The following is a 16,578-nucleotide window of genomic DNA, read 5'->3' as shown; positions in this document are numbered from 1 at the left end:
GAAAGGAGTATTTTAAACTTAAGATAATGTTATTCTTAGCTGGCAAGGCTTCTGGTTTTCATCCTTCTCGGATACATAGCCAATACTGGCTACATGAATCCCCCTTCTTTTCTTCTCTCAGTTAAATCCGTGATTCAAATGCACGCTCTGGTACTTGGAAACAGTATGCGTATTTGCAAAACTTTCTGAAACACTTCCTGTCCATTAGCCATTGGCTGCCTTACAAAAAGGCATAAAGATAGCATTTTCCTCTCGTAGCAGATGTAATCTCCTTGCAGTGTTGTTCGTATTGTTTTAAGGAAAGCTATATTCCTTTTCTCTCTGTTTCACTGAAATAGTAGCATCTTTCAGCATAAACTGAAAATACATTTGGAAATTAATTTGATTCAGCTTTCAGAATTTCAAACATGAGGGATGAACACATGAGGATCGGTTTTCTGTAATTAGCAAGGCCTGTTAGAGGGACTGGATCCTGTAAGGTCATCTGTTCAGCAAACGACTGTGTTTTCACAGTGCCAGGAAACACCTAAGATCTGCTCTTGGCATGACCTACTGTCTAGCTTTATTTCAACTGTCCCTTTGAAGCTTTATATAAAACGGCTTCACATTTTTAATTTAGGAATGTATTGTAGAAATGGTTACTCAGATTGTGGAGCAAATTCACATATTTTGGTTTCCAGTTTATGCTCGTCACAAATGAAGAGGGAGGAAAGTAGTCCTACAAAGCATTTCGTCCTGATTAAGGCTTGGAACAACTTTGGGCATAATTCAGAGCATGCTAAAAACTGTTCCAGGTCATACTGGTTTCACAAGTCCCAACATACTGGCTGCACTGACAGTCTGGTCTGTTTTGTCTCAGGTCCACTCTACATCCTGAGCAGTGGCGCGGTCCATCTCCTGAATGTGCTACTGACAAAGAGCAGATGGCACTAAGCTGGCTTTGCCAGTCCTTTGCCATCAGAGGAATTTTTCTGTGCCAGTAAAATTCTCCGCTTCATCCTCAAGCCTACTTTTTGGCTACTTTGCATAGCAAAGGCAGCATGGAATGTACAAACCAGGGTCTAGGTGCTTCCACAGTGACTTCAGTGGACTTACTCCAAACTCTGCTGTATGTGGCTGAGGGTGCAGAGAAGCCTATGGCAGACAAAGTAGGTGGTTTGTAATGAATGAGGCAGATCTGTGCAGTAAATTCATCAGGGATGCTGTGGTAAGCCCCAAAAGAGGCAGAGGTCTAATATCCATTGAAGAGTAAAGATAAAAATAAATGTTGAACAGCTGCTCTCCTTGTTTTGCATTAGACAAGGACATTTTGAAGGGTAAATATTGTTTAGAATAATCCATTGTGCAGAAGCCTTTGGATTATCCACTGCTTCAATAACATGCTTCAGCATAGCTACCCTGAGTTGTATCACAGGACTGTCCACAACCCTGTTCCTAAGAAAATAATTAGGAAACGCACTGTATTTCAAAATCTGAGCCAAGTACTTTAACAAACTTCACAGCGGAGTGGGAGCAAGCTGCTGGGTGAGTGGTGACAAGGTGTTTCATAACTGAGGATCTGCAAACCCTTGCTGACAGCAAGATCAGCACAGCGGGACCAGTGTTCAAGGAAAGATATTTTAAGTCTGGCAGAAATTTTATGGCTCTTCTACAACCTGAATCATCACAGAATTGGTTAAGGCAATTTTTATTTCTGAAGGGCAGCATCCGGCCTACTTGGCACACTTAAAAACTTCAAATAAGTATTTTTCAAAGCAAAGAGCATAACAAAACCATACAACTCAAACTGACAGACCACTATACTTTGGATGACATTTTGTAGTTAATAAGAATTTAACATAGCATGAACTCTACTGCTGCTGCTGCGCTTCAGCCTGTTACAACCTAGAAAAGCACCACACAGCTCAGAAGAGAAATGCAAAAGGATGTCTTAAAAGTAGTGGTACTACCAGGCTCTGCTGTCTTTATAGGAGCAGTAGATCCTGCGGTGTTGTTAGTAACAGGTTTTAGCGTTTGATATTTATTGTAAATGGATGAGATGCTGAAATTGTAAGGCAGCATGAGGGACATCTTGGTTACAGCACTGCAAACTTTATCCTATAGTTTTGCCTGTTCCCAGATAAGAAAATAAAAAAGCTTTACAAACCATAAAAGACTTGTACAAAATTCACTGCAATGAGAAGAGATTTGACTCTGGTTCCCATTCATATGAAAAGCCCTCCCTGGGGCTTAACTTGACCTGACTTTGTATAGGACTGGCTCCTGCTTCATTCATCCCTTGTGTTACCCCCTGATTTGCATTCAGTATCACTTATACTTTCTTGTCCTTTCATAAACTGCCCAAACATAGTGCTGGCATGTCTCAGAGAACTAAGCTATGACTAAGCAACGCTACCTAGAGCCAGCTGCCTTTGTTTGTCCTCAAGTACCATGATACTCCTCCTCTCAGCGTGTTCTGGAAAAATCTGGTGGCCCGCGCACTGTGCCTGGGAATGGCCAGACCCCAGGACATGTACAGACACCACAGGCTGGAGAAAAGCCAGATCGGCTAATTCCTCATTTGTGTCAATGTATTTAAGCTTCTTCCTAACAATATATTGACCTAGGTAGAGAAGAGGAGCCATATGGCACCTTCCACCCCTGACAACAACTGCTGTTAGTGCAATCAGTGCATTACTAGGTGATTTGTTTAGATCCAGCTGTGTCACTAACTTGTGGCAAACTCAATTATAATTAAGCTGTGTATTAGCCAGGGTCCTAGTATAAGCTGGTTTCACTTTCACGTGCCATTTTTCCAGCCATAATGCTGCTTACAGATAAAGTGTCCTGAACAGCTGATGCTCAGGGCCATTGCCTTTTCCACCTTCTAATCTGAGCCCAATGTAAATTGGTCTAGCACGGCACCCGCAGAAATCAGACAGCTACTGATTCAGCCATAAAGCCATCCTGTAAGTAAAATGAAAAATAGAAATAATACACAATCATCAGCCTTAGAACTTCACCTTGCTGAAGTCATCCTTCAGATCCCCACTTTTCACTACTTTTTACATTTGTGTTTAGTTTACACTGTAAGCTATTTGAAATGGGGACGATGACTTATTTTTGTACAATATCCAGCCCAGTGAAGAACCAAACTTAACTGAAGGCTTTGAGAGTCACAATAAGCCACCGTTTGTTTTAGCCATTTGTTTTCCTAGGAGGTAAATTGTGTGTCAGGGAATGGCTCTGGGTTTCAGCAGTGTTTTCCAAGGTATTTACTGTGTATTTTTCTCAAAAAGCATAAATGAAATGATATCTGTCTTCTAGAATTCCTAGTGCCACTCCTCCCACCATCCAATTAAGCAGTGCCCACATGCACTGCAGACAGAACAGTGATATCCCTACCTTTTTATAGGATAGATTTCTGAATCAAATATTAATGCTAAACACAATGTAAATTGGTTCATAAAGCGTACAAAAGAACAAAACAGCGTTGAAAGTTATCTAGGGTTATTCTATTTCTCAACTTTACTGTGTTAACATGTTACTTAGCAGAAGGCACACAGTTTTTAACAGCTTACTGCTTAAGAATACTTAACAGTAAAAAAAAAAAATCGTAGATACTGTCAGATCACACATAAAAGCTTGTAAAGCAGCTGCATTGATTGGTTTTGAGCCATAACCTCAGAACAACAGTGAAAAAGATCATAATAATCTAATTACAAATAATGACCAAGTTAGAATTATGGTTTTGATAAAAAAATACTTTTAAAATTGTAATGATAAATAAGTTAGTGCTCTTTTACTATGCAGTCAATAACTACAGTTCCTTATAAAAAGAACCAAAGATGTAATTTCTGTAGGTTTTTAAGATAAGTGTGAGACAAAATATGGGGCAGCAGACAATGGTGACTTAATCCCAAATGAACAATATTAATATAATAAAAAATCAGTAATTCTGCAAATTTTATACATCCTCTCCCTGGAAACAGAGACAACCAAAATGAGATGCAAATCAGTTCCTTTATCTAATGAATAATGCAAACGAGTGCTCCTCTTACGGCATGGCAGTCTGCAGGAATCCTCTCTGCCTCACCTCGCATTTCTTGTGGCTTTAAGCACCATGTGTCAGAAGAAATTAGAGAATGGAATTGCCAAGAAATGACAAAGCCTTGGAGCTCCATAAGTGCAGTCAGCAAAGTACATTAAGGTGCACAGTACAGAGGAGGAGACAGCAGACATCTCATTAAAATGAAAATGTTGCTGTTTTTCCTTCACCTAGTTAATGGAGTTGTACGACATTGTAATCTGCAATTATTTGCGTGGCTACTAGTTAGAACCATTCTCTAAAATGGTATCAAGGTGAGATCTCAAAAACTGTAAGATTTTTCAGGGTTTTTTGCAAGCTAGTACTATTTCTGATACTAGTTAACTGCACCAGCATTTTTCTCATAGCATCACAGAGCATATTGCATCTATCCATTAGTCACAAGACTTGTTGTAAGTTTTCTCTAGCATTTAACATTACCTCCAAAAATATTCTCAAGGAAACCAATTCAAACATATGCAAGCCCTGAAAATTAACTCTCTTTTTTTTTTTTTTTTTTTCCCTCCAGAATTCATCTGCTCCATTAAAACCTCTTAGCATGTGGAACAGTCGTGCTGCTGCAACCATCATCAAGTCCCTCCTTTTTGTCATTGCATCAGGTCCCCAACCTGGGGATTTGCAAAACTTAATGCTTTTCTGACAGATATTCTCTTCAAATACAGAGCAGGTAGATGCAATATAACAAATCTTAGTTACCAGGTATAGAGTGCTGAAGGAGCAGCCCAACTCGGAAAGGGATCTCCAAAGGGTTTGGGATGCTTGGAGGGAATCCCTTATTATTATTCACAGGGGATACACAGGGACTACAGGTCTGAACATGTGATTTGGTCAGGCAGTAGTTCAGGCAAGCACATTTTGGGATAGAGGGAAATTGCCTCTCCCTTGAAAAGGGAAAGGCACCTCAAAGTCCTGAACTGTAACGATAAGAACTCCACGCATTCACTTAATTTTGGGGTGTCAATCACATACAGTGCAACCTTAAGGCCATGTTCCTGTTGATCATCGAGCTAGGCTGTGAACCAGCAAGAAAGAAACCAGTGTTTTGATTCTGTAACCCATCAAGATAAATTCATGTACTAAGCAAAAAGAGATTAGAGATGTCCTACTATACATGTCTTTTTCATTTCAGGAAATGGGGGGGGGGGGGGGAAACCCCAACAAAACAACCCATTTTTCTTACAAGCTGACAAAGACATCATTGTTATTTATAGTTGTGCTTCAGCTCATCAGTTAGAGGCACACTGCAGAAGATGCTAAAGCGCTAGCAACATTGCTACTAAATTAAGAGCTTACAGTTTCTTTTTAATAGTTGAAAGCAAAGCCATTTCTGTATTTGGCAGCTTGTTGCAAGCTTCATAACAGTAGGGGAAAAAAGCGCATTATTTTGGATGGATTTTCTCTCAGCTCAATCCTAGTGAATCGAGGGGGAATTGTCTGGGATGAAGGTCTATAAGGAATTTGGTGTGAACTCCATAAAAATGTGACTTGTAATCAATATAGCATTTTTACTCCCCTAAATTAGAGGGACATGAATAGGTTCTCTGCTCCTGTTCCTGTTAGCAGTTACCATGCCAGAAATATATAGGGAGTTTAGGTTTCTTATAGCAAGGGCAACGATAACTAGAGGAAAAAAAAAATTGTTAAAGCAAACTAAGTAGTTGATTTGAAGCAGGGAGACAATTAAAGCACAGCATTTCTGAAACAGTAATAAAAATGTCACTGCAAATGACGGATTGTTACAAGTCCTTGGCTTCTTCCTAGTACTGCAATAGAATATGGTGTTAAATCAGTTCCAAGAGATTATTAGTGGTATACGTTATTTTCACAAACTCAAGGAATTGAGTATCTTTTCATAAATCAACTGCAGGTTAAAATTAGATATTTTTTTTTTTACAACTTTAGTTCTGTGACCTTTACACATAAAATTCACAAAAAGAAAATTACATATAAAAAAATGAATAAGTTGGAGCCTGACTGAAGCTGAAAAAATTAAAAGCATTACACTAAAACCCAAATCAGAAAGTAGCTCCAAATCAGAAAATAGCTCTTTTCTATGGCTGTGGAACTGCTTAACACCTGTGAGTTTCACTGCAGAATAAGATGTTGAGCCGCAGATACTGTAGGAATGGACTGTCATTTCTCATTAGCTTAGGGCTATGTGAATTACCTGTAAAATGTGCTCACATTTTGGGTTACATGTTTACATTTCACATTGTTTCTCTGCAGAAAGCATTAAGAAACCCAGGTCAGAAAACTGAATTACTAAGCCCAACAATAACTGAACCCAACTACCTGTAAATCTTCCTTTGGGGTATTGGAAAGAACTGGCCTGGCAAGAGGAGGATGCTGAGGGTTGCACTGGCATAGGTGACCTTGAGGATGAGAACTGAAAAACCCCTGAGGCTAAGGTTAAATTCATTGAGGCCCTGGCTAATTTTTGTTTCTGATCTTTTTCACAATTTCATCATTTCAAATCTATCATTTGCCAATAGAAGGCTACCGACAAGATAACATCACCAGAATGACATTTACTCCAAATTCTCAGTCAGATTATTATTGATTGGGAGAGTTGAATGCTGCCTGTAAAACTGCTGTGCCTGCCTTCCCTGCACTCCTGCAATGTATTTAATATCTTGGAAACTGCACCTAGGAAAAGCAGCACCTTGAGGGGGTCCTCAGAAATGAATCCATGTTTCAGTGTGTGCTTCTCCCATCCTACTGCTGAACTCTTTAACCTTACGACTTCAAGACGATTTCAAAATCATTTCACCTGTCTATGGTCAGCAACTGTTTGGGTCTTTATAGTTTTAAAAGAGACTGTGGCTCAAAAAGGGGGTAGCAGAAGTTAAAGTTAGAACAAACCCATCAGCTTTGATGGCTTCTCAAGCCCCAGAGTTCTTAAAGTGTGATAAGACAGAGATCCAGCAGGAGGAAGGCAAGCTCTTGTGTTCTCTGAAGCAAATACCCGTTTCTCGCTTCAGCCTTCTCCAACCTTTTCAAGAACCTCCATTACAGCAAGGCTGGGGAGCAGAGGAGGCACAAATGCCAGATGTACAGGAGCCACATGCTGCATTGTTGTTGCATCATCCCATTTAATGCACATTCACCACTTTACACAAGCTGAAGACTTGCAGAAACAACTTGTAGAAGGAGTCAAAACAAATGAGTATGTGGCTTCAAAAACAAACCACCCCCCTGTGAATGCTAGACGTCAACCATTTGTCCATTGTTTAACATTTAAAAATGGCATACTCTCTATTATGGCTTAAAATTTTACAAAATATTATTCTGAGAACCTCATATTTTCTGATTAAGAGGAAGAAAAAAAGAAAACTTTTTTTTTGGAGCCTTGCTTTTAAACCTATAAAAGCTGAAGTTCATAAATGATGATGCTTAGCTAATGTTGAGTGCTGCAACCGATGGCGGTGCAATTATGGAGAACTATGGGAGGACTATTCAATAATAATCTTCTGTCCTTTTTAATTATTTACAAATAAGTCATGAGATGCATAAAGCTAAAATATTACATTTTAATATGGAAACCCTGATATGTATTCTAGCTGGCACTTTACAGCTAGAAGGTCTAAAAAATGCTTTCAGTGCATTCTTGCATGCCCCCACATTGTAAAAACTGAAACCGAGATAAAAAGGTATCCCATTAACCAAATCCTGTCTTGTCCCTAGAGACAATCAACCTTGCACTGCAGCTCACAAGGATGAAGTACTCCAAACCCCAGCACCAGTACGAATAAAAAATTTTATAATAGAAAAAAGTTGGAAATAAATGAACTTTAGAGAAATTGCTTCTGGCAAGAAAAAGATGAAAAGATAAAGACGTACTGTTAATTTTGGTTTTTTTAAGATGGTTTTAAAGTTTCCAGTTGAGAGTTTCAAACTGGGTACAATCCAGAGGATAATATGCGCTACTAAGGAAACAGTATTTGGGCACAACCCATTGCTGTCAGCAGAAGTTCTTTTGACTTAAACAGGGAACATTAATTTCAGTAGAAGATCATATTTTAAGTCCTGTTTATGGGAAGTCTAACTCTGACACTAAGGTATAAAATACACATAATGATTCACATCTACCTGCTCTTTAGTTACAAAAGAATATGTTTTGTTAAAAATCAAAGCCAGTGCTTCAGAAAACAAAAAGATTGTACATTCTTAACCTTTTATTTTCTAAAATTTATCTAGCTTATATTTCAGAAAAAAGGGGGATTTGGGTGCAAACTGCTGACAAAAACCTACCCCAGTGTTTTAGTGAGAAAAGCTGCAGTGCTTAAACCCCTGAAACCCATTACTTAACGTTTCTGTAAATTTGAGCAAACTCATGCAAAGCAAGACACCTTGCTAGGATATTTCTGCAGGCTATCCCTACAGTATTCATACTGCTTGGCAGATCCATATGGTCAAGGAAGCCAAGAGGCATGTCAGAGTCTGCAAGTCTGCGATAAAAATAGATGGGGGAAATATCACATGCAAAAAGTTGAAAAGTTGTTTTAGCAGTCAGAAGATTACATCCTGTACTTTTTCCTATAGCTATGCACTTGTTGTTTTTAGAAGATGAGGGCTCTTTGTGTAGTTGCTTGCTATTCCCCCCCCCCCAAGTCATTTGTAAATGTCATCCACAAGTAGCTCTTCCTAGTTTTCACTGGAGGAAAGAGCCTTATGAGCAGGCGTAGATGGTAAAAATCAAACTGATGAGTTAAAATGATGGCTCCTGACAGTTTTACAGATAAAAATCTAAACTGCACCAGGATGTTGGAAAGACACAGTTATGCACATGTAAGGGAACGCTCCTCCCATCATAACGGTGTCCTCTTTTAAAGGTTTTACAACTACCTAGGTACCAAAATTCTCTCTGGGTTGAAGCCCAACATAAAACATCTAATTGCTACAAATTCTTGCTTGCAATAAATATAATTAAAATTTATTTGTGTCATTTTCTTTCCTCTCCTTTTCTATTCTTAAATTTCCTATACACAATCTGCCTAAAGAACTAGAAAAAAAAGAAATAAAGCCATTTTACAGAAAATAAAATACAGCAAACATCAAAGCTACATGAAATTTCTTAGGTGCATTGCCATGCCAGCTCAGTGTCAGGGATTTTTGTGTCCCTAGCTATATTTTTATTTGTAAATCAAGATGGTGCCACTGCAAGTGACCTGTGAAAACATCAACTTCCATAACCAAAATACGTATCCACAGCCATTGTTTCTACAAGTAAATCGGCTACAGAGGTACTTTCTATTTTTTGAGTAGTGAGATTATTTTTGACTTTACAGATCCAGATAGTGCTTATAGGCCTTGGAAAAAAGGTTAAATACTTGGTTTAACAGATCTCCTACCTGGTTCTACCAGGAGGTATGTGGGGTTTTTATGTATTGGAAATTGCAGCTTTGGCAAAACAGTATCAGTTTAAAACAAACCAAACAACAACAACAAAAAAACAAAGCCCCAAAACCCAGCAGTGGTGCTCATACTAAAGTTCAGCAGCTCCCACAAATTCAGCCCTTTCTAAACTCTGTGGATAAAAACAAATGACCGGCTTTCACTTTCCTGTAAGGAGATGGATAATTTCCATACTTTGTCAACAGCGACTGCTAATGCTTGCCTGGATTTCTCCCCCTCTGCTCCATGGCAGAAGGGATGAGAGCCAGATTATCACCTCAGTATATTTATTTTTTTTTCTTTAATGCTTCAGCAGAATACTGTGGATGTAAACGTTTGCATTGGGTGACTTGGGCTGTATATAGGACATAAAGACCTAAATGTTAAAATCATTATTGGGAAGTCATCTTATTGACATCTGCGTTCTCAAAGGACTCCAGGGGAGCCTGCTAACCAGAACAGTTGTCCTGATGTACACGGGGTTTCCAGAACTCTCAGATGAGTTCACTTGGCTTTGTTTCATTTGTAAGATGCTTACAAATCTATATTTTAGTATATGGAAGTGCCTCAGGAACCTGCATTTGGTTTTCAGTGATTCTTAGATGTTAAAAAGTACAAGCCCTGCAAGAAAGAAAAATGAATCTTTGTCTTTAAAGACATACAGTTAGTAAATGAAAGAGGAAAAATAAGTTTGTCCAGAAAAGTTGAACAAACCTCAGCAGCATAAAACTAGCTCTGCTCAGTTCTGCCAAGTAAATCCAAAGTTTGCACTCTGAGACTTGCCCATCACAGTGGGACGAAATATAATATCACACTCCTTGTACACTGTACTTAAAATGAGAGAGCAGTGTGGAAAGCCTAATGCTGCACAACTCACTTGGGACCCCAAGGCATGGAGCTTGTGACCGAAATGTGTGAAAGTAAACCAGCTGCCCCCCTTGAGGGGTTGAAACTGCACCACCTCTCCTCCAGGCTGACTGCATGACACTGCTGGGTTAGAAAGCAAAGGTCGCTCAGCTGAAAGGAGGACTTACCTCCCCTGGAAAAACATCTCAGTTCAGGGTTTCTAGCAGAGAAGGCACAGGGTCACCCGCTGCTGCCTCCTCTCAGCCTGGGAAGGTGGGGTGTGATGCACTGTCCTACCCAAATGAGGAGTGCTGGTTGAGATGCTGCTTTACTGCATTGTTTCTTTGCATCCCAGCAAATCTTATTACAAGAGTCTCCCTGCAGTGAGCCACAGTGTAAGGATCTCCTCTGCCTTACCACAAGAGGTTCAAATTACAATACATTGCTACTGAGGATTTTATTTATAAGGCAGTGTTATTTTACTGAGAAAGACAGCAAAAGTGCTTTTGAGGAGGCGTTTGTGGTCCAGCCGCACCGGCAGCAATCCATTCAGATTCCCTGTGAACGTCAGAGTATCCATTTTACAGCAGAAGCTGCTTACTTCCTTATAAAATTGCCCTTTCCACACCCAAACAAGACCAAAAGCCTGAGTTCTGGCAGAGTACTTGTGTAGCTCCCCTGCAGATACCCTCCTCTGCTAGTGCAGGAAGGTGCTTTGCTGGGTCCAAGGTGCTGAGAGCAGCAGGGAGGGACAGTAGATCAGGTATTTGAGAGAGCCACATCAGCAAAGCCTCCATCTCCCCCCAGTGAGCTCTTGTTTTGTAAGATCAATTATTATTCCAATAAATTGATCAATGTGTTAGCCACAAATGTGCTATATTTCCAGCTAACTTCAGGGAAAAGAAAAATTATAGAAGGTCAAGTACCAAATGGAACAAAGGTGGTGTTAAACACAGCTGTTAAGCAGTCTCCATGTGTGTTTATAAAATATACATCTTGTTAAAAGGATGCATTTGTATACGTAGTAGTTATATGTGCCTTAAAACTCTGCAACTGAGAATAAGTAGAAGCCCTTGACTTCGCTTAGGAACCCTGTTTTACCCCAAAATATTTTTAACAACTTAAGTACTTTGTGGGCGTGCTTTTGCTTTGTTTAAGGTTTGAAAACATTCCTACAGCCAAAGTGTAACTGAGGAGAAAAAAGCAACTGGATGAGGTTTTTTAATGATTTACTGGGCAATCTTCATGTGTGATAATGAATAAAATGCAAATCTCTTTTAGTGGCAATTATCAGTTTTGATTTATGAGAAATTATTAATTTTTAGATTGCTTCCACTTGGAAGGAAACTTACCAAACAAATTTATTTTATATTTTTTTTATTATTCCTACTCTCATTAAATATACCCATTTTTTCTTTTTTATGAAACCAAGAACTTCTTTCCCTGGAGGTCCAATGAACGAGATGCCTTTGAAGTGTCTGCAAGCAGGCTGCTACTGAAGGCACAGGTTGCCTCTGTGTTGACCAGCGGGAGGGAGCAGGGGGAGCAGCAGAGGAAAAGGGCATCGTATGAGCTTCTCACATTCCTTTTGTCCTGCTAGCTGTTTCGGTCTGAGGCTGGAACATAAGGTCCAAAGTGGTGCTTTGATGGGAACAGTCATGTCAATGTGGTGGTGTAGGTGTCCTGTCCTATGCAGGGGAGAGGAGAAAGGGTAGGGAGGCTGTACTTCATCTTACAGGTTTTGCGGTATAGAAATGAAATGAAATATCCATTAACTTACAAGAAAATAGCAAAATAAGAACTCTGTTCCCTGAAAAATAAGGTTATTTCCAACAATGACAAAGCAACACTTCTGTTAATAAAATGTGCTTTAAAAAGTCCAAAATCGATGAATGCAGGTATTGTAAATAAAATCTGCAATAATTTTAAGCTGCATATCCTTTTAAAATATGCAACTATGATTTAAAATGTCTTGCCCAACAGTGCATGTATGCATGCCAAAACGCTTCCAAAAATACGTTTTTATTTCTCATTTTTGATTTATATGTTACTCAGAAGAATATCTGTTCATTTATTTATTTCAGTAAACATAATAATGGTATCACCAACTACACTATGGAGCATTTTCCTTCCTTTAAGCAATATGAGCCTATTTGTAATTAAGCATATATTAATGATTCTGAAAGTCTCGGAGGGAAGAATTTAATGTCCACCTCACAATATTATCCCAGAATTACATGCACAGAAGACTTTTTAATAATCTTTGTTTCTTAATTTAGTTTTGATTTGGCTATGAAATACAGAGTAGCACTCAAGGGCTCAAATTTCTACTGTCATCAGCATTTCTGCTCTATAAATTGTACAAATGCACAGGACTCCTGTCTGTAAGCTGCTTTTTGAGCTTCTGTTTAACCTAGAAGAAAATTAGCTGCAGGCAATGGATAATTAACAATAATTTCACCGTTTTTTAGCCACTGGGGTGTGGGATGGTGTTATGATAGCTAGTATAAACATAAGCAGAAAATTGTATTTTTATGTTGCTGTTTTAGCCACAAACACAGGTTGGTAAGGTAAATGCATCTCCAGTTTGCCGATTACAGTAATAGCCACTAGGAGTCTCCGGGTTAACTTGGTGGTGAATTTTTAAAGTAATCCTGGCTAAGGTTTGGATGCAAACCCTACGCTAAACCTGTATTTCAGCACAGGGGCCAGCGCATGCAAGGGTGACTTTGGGGTGGTGGGATTGTTATGTTTTAGAAATAAAGAAGTCAGAAGTCACCTATGCACTGTTCTTCAAGGGCATAAGATAGTGACAGTCTTAAAAAGTCAGATTTGTTTCATTTCATAACTGGACAGAGTTCTGTGAAATTGTAAAAAGTGCTTACAAAGAGGGAAGTAGAAGATATCACCAACTGTTAGTTACTCCCTGGGATTTAAGGCAGATTTGTTTTGTAAACTGAAATGCTGCAGGCCACAAGAACCAGCATCCCTAGGGTACTGAAAAATTTGCTTACACTATCTCTGCAAAGTGAATCCTGCAGTTTGGAAAATGTTAAGTAGCTTCTTTCTCTTCTCTCTTCTTCCCCTTCCTTCTACTCCCAGGCCAACTAAGTGTAAGCATATGGTGCCAGATACACTCTTACTCTGCCAAATGCTTAAAGTTCGTGAATTACAAACCCACAGGAATGGTCATGCTGGCTCAAATGCCGTGATCATCCAGTCCAACTCTGGGACTGATAAAGGACAGCCAAATTTCCTCGAAGGAATGTCACAGAAAGCAGACATGCATTGTCTGCCAGTATGCATGCCTCACTCTATGTAGCTTTGAAACGTACAGGGAAGCCAGAGATGACCAGTCAAGCCCCTCTGCCAGGGGCTGGTTATTTCACAGGCAGGAGAAGTACTACCTGTTGGGGAAGGATGCTGTCATGTCCTCCTTACAGACATGAGCAACTCCATGGCCAGAAACCACTACGTTGACTGCTCTAAGCCACTTGTTTGCTTATATGTTTCTTCCCTGCATCTCTCCTCTCAAGCTAGATCATTTACCAAGCCCTAAAAAGCCTGAGTGACTTCTAAAATGATGATGAGATTTTAAACGCAAAATAATTTGGAGGCCTATTTATTTGGCTTTTGTTTTTTGAGTTTCTTGGTTTAATTTCAAACATTTCTCTGCAACCAGAAGGACCAGGAAAATAAAGATGATGCTTAAATGAAAGCTGAAACTCTCACATAATTGTAGGTTTCCAGGGGTTTGAGATTTCAGAATATCTCATGAGTTGTCAATATTGAATGTCACCAGAAACTATAATGTTATATTCAGAATAGATTGCATAGAAGCTATTGTGGTATAGTTTTCCAGCTACATGTTCCCTGTAATACCTATGGATGCTGTCCTGGAGGAATGACCCAAAGGTACTTACAAATGGTGAGCTGCCACATGTTAGGTTTAACTACCCCCAGAGGAAAGTTGCTTTGTGCAACAAATCTGAATGTACAAAACTTCATTATCTGGTCTGTCAACTAAACAAGCTCATGGAGTAAAATATTCATAATGGACTCAAGAACATTTAATTCCATGGGGAATATGCAGAAATAAGTAGGAGGCAAATCTTACTGCCCATCTCGTCTCTATTGTACGCTTGTACGCATTGCAATGCATGATTACATTGTGCATTATTCCAAATTATTACCATCACCCTCTCACAGACTGCTTCAGATTTTACCATAATCTCCCAGCAGGACTTGGGACTCTCATTCTAGTTGTGTTTCAGGGATATAATCTACACTACACTAATAGCTGACACAAATTCAACAGCTGGTATCTTAGTCCGCATAGTAGCAGTGGACAGAAAATTACCATGCCTGATGAAAGAATTGATATGGGAACAAAACAGGAGGCTGCGTCAACCTCCTCCTCCTCTTCCTGCAGAAGCAGTCTCAGCTCTTTGGTACCTTATTGTTATGATATCTGGAAGGGCCCTGATCTTGTTAGCCTGATTTCAATAACAAAACACTGGTACACACGTTTAGCATGAAAAAATCCAATACTCACAACAGTAAACCCAAGCATTTATATAAGTCAGTTCAGCACTTTGCCATGCTGAGAAGAAACCTTTGGATCTCTGTCATTTAATTCTGGGATATTTTTTTAGTGCAAGAACATGCCTAACAGGAATGCACTCTTTTTCACTGCCCAGCTACTCCAAGTATGTCATTGCTACCTTCTTAACTAAACGTCTAAAGCTAAAAATGAGCACAAAAATAAAAGATCTCACTAGGAAATGCCAAAGGCTCTTCCCTAAAAATATGTAAAACCTCGTTTGGAATGAAAAATGTAATTTCTACACATAGCTATAGTAGAGATAGACATAAAGCATTTTAAGGAATGAGAGCACTCTGCTGCTGTGCTGTACTTCAAGAACATCAAGCATTTCTGCCACTTTCCTAATTACCAATTACTAATTTCCTAGTTAACAACGCATATCTGAATATAGTGTTTATGCACAATATACGTCTATACTTAGAGCAAATACAACAGCTTATCATGTAGGAGTTAATCACTCTACATTCACATCACTAAATACAGATCCTAATGAGCACTGTCTGTCTCCCCAGTTCTTCCGGGTTCTTTAATTCTTGTGTCAGGATTCTGGTGGCCTTCTGCATCTCAAGGGCTTAAGCAGCAAGCCAGGTAGAGCTGTAACCTCAGGTCATTCCATGCAAATTTCCATCCCCCATCACAGCATCAGGGACCTTGCTAGGTCAAACATTTTCAGGGGAGGTCTGACACCATTTTATTTGGTTTTTAAAATGTCTTTTGTTTAAAATCATTATTCTGACTAGAGACTAGACTGATAACCAAGGCCTTCAGAAACTTAAAAAATTACTGCTGCAGTGTTTATCTGCACTAAAAGGAAGCAACAAATTTTGCTGGTCAGTTTCTTTTGCACTAAGAACAACTTTTCTTATTCAGTACATTATGAGTTACTAAACATCACTGGTTGAGGGCTAAATCACAGCTGTTGCTATTCTGAGGGAGAAAATACACTCGAAGATAAAGAAAAAAGACCATATTACATGGGGTATGTTGCTTTTATTTGTTTCTTAAACAGTGGCTGCCTGAAGCTGCTCTGAGGTTTAGAGTGTCAAAGCCATGTCAGCAGAGACGGATTACAGAGCAGAGAGCAAGTGGTGCTGTCAAAGGTTCACAGTGAATGTAATTTATTCATGTGGCTCCATAATTTATCACGTTGCTATTAATGTTCATGGGAAGCAGCTGCATGCATGCACATCATGCCCTAAATGTATGTGTGGTCGGACCTGAACTCCTTACAGAAGAGTAGTGGTTAAAAATGATGCCATAAGGCATTTAAAAGCCAATTTCCTTCCTGTGGGGATGCTGTCACACAGCAATGATGATTCGTACACAGGCAAATTAATGTCTTGTAGCCTTTTCTCAATTATGATAACTTCACTTACCAGAACTCGTTGGGTTTTCAATTCTAAATTATGTAGGTAATGTGATGTAAGCTTCCAGTACTTTATTAGTAGATCTAAGTACATATGTTAAGCACCTCAAACACAAATTTTCTAGTTAAAGTATAGTGTATTTTCCACTCAGTATTTCGCAGAAACATTCCATGGCAAAAAAAAAAATTTCTCTGTGTTAGTGGAAAGAAACAAGTTATGAACATGTTGAAGATTTTACCTTGAATGACCTCTTACAGCACAATCTATCAAACACTTGG

At 39.1% G+C, this 16,578-nt stretch overlaps 1 protein-coding gene across 8 annotated transcripts in view; it reads right to left on the bottom strand.

Moving 5' to 3' along the window:
• The window catches only part of NTNG1 (netrin G1), a 175,437-nt gene that overhangs the window by 151,142 nt on the left and 7,717 nt on the right, over positions 1–16,578 (bottom strand). The gene's annotated exons all lie outside the window — the stretch shown is intronic.

Source organism: Neopsephotus bourkii, unplaced genomic scaffold (genome assembly GCF_033783945.1).
Source record: "Neopsephotus bourkii isolate Nb327-2 ecotype Australia unplaced genomic scaffold, CSIRO-AGI_Nbou_v1 NB_250, whole genome shotgun sequence".
Taxonomy (NCBI): Eukaryota; Metazoa; Chordata; class Aves; order Psittaciformes; family Psittacidae; genus Neopsephotus; species Neopsephotus bourkii.
Note: the sequence above shows the minus strand (reverse complement) of the source record. Positions and strands in the feature narration are given on the sequence as shown.